General features: G+C 36.0%; 1 non-coding gene across 1 annotated transcript; it reads right to left on the bottom strand.

The window, feature by feature from the left end:
* Window positions 1–245: 245 nt before the first annotated feature.
* Window positions 246–348, bottom strand: LOC138088061 (U6 spliceosomal RNA). Its single transcript, XR_011145652.1, has one exon. It is a non-coding gene; the product is annotated as a U6 spliceosomal RNA (small nuclear RNA).
* Between the last annotated feature and the right edge of the window lie 475 nt (window positions 349–823).

Below are 823 nucleotides of genomic sequence, written 5' to 3'. Positions count from 1 at the left end.
GGACTTCCCAACCTCCACAACTGTAAGAAAAAAATTTTCTGTTGTTTACAACTTAACCATTCTGCAGCATTTTGTTATAGCAGCTGGAACAAAAGGTAGATAATAGATAGGGAAGCAGGTAGGGAGGGAGATAGATAGGAAGATAGAGCCAGGAGAAGAGAGAGAGAAAAGTTATCCATTCTGAAATCCAGTGATTTCTACCTTTCCATCTATTCTCATGGGATGTTTTGGGTTTTTTTCTTCTTTTAAATATGGAACGCTTCACAGATTTGTGTGTCATCCTTGTACAAGGGCCATGCTAATCTTTATCGTCCCAATTTTAGTATATGTGCTGCCAAAGTGAGGCATGTTTTTAATTATCCAAAGTTTCCAGTGTCAGTCACTTAATGTCCTTGAAGGATAAGCCTTAGTTAAAACATGTTTTTCTGGGAAAAAGATTTCCTAGTATATCTGAAGCTTCTGGTTTGAAATCTCTTTTGCCATCCTTCTACTTATTCTTGAAAGATTTTTTCTTACCCAAAAAGAGAAGAGTATAAATTTGGTTTTCCATAATTAATACCTTCCTCTGCATTGTTATGGTCTAGTTTTTCAATTTGTATATGTGACCTTAAAAGTCAGTTCCCTTAAACTGTATCTATAAAGAATGCCAGTGGTCAAGTTATGTCAATTGGATACATAAGTATACCACCATTTGATGAGTCAGGGTCCAAATATCTCTCGAATTGCTGAAGCATCTCTGCTGCTTCTGCTGCAAATGTTGCACTTTTAATTTTGGTAGTGGATTCATTTGTTCACTCAACGAATATTTATCAGTGTATACCGT

The sequence above is a fragment of the Capricornis sumatraensis genome, chromosome 10 (assembly GCF_032405125.1).
Source record: "Capricornis sumatraensis isolate serow.1 chromosome 10, serow.2, whole genome shotgun sequence".
NCBI classification, from domain to species: Eukaryota; Metazoa; Chordata; class Mammalia; order Artiodactyla; family Bovidae; genus Capricornis; species Capricornis sumatraensis.
The sequence above is the reverse complement of the archived record's forward strand: the minus strand, read 5'-3'. Positions and strand labels throughout refer to the sequence as shown.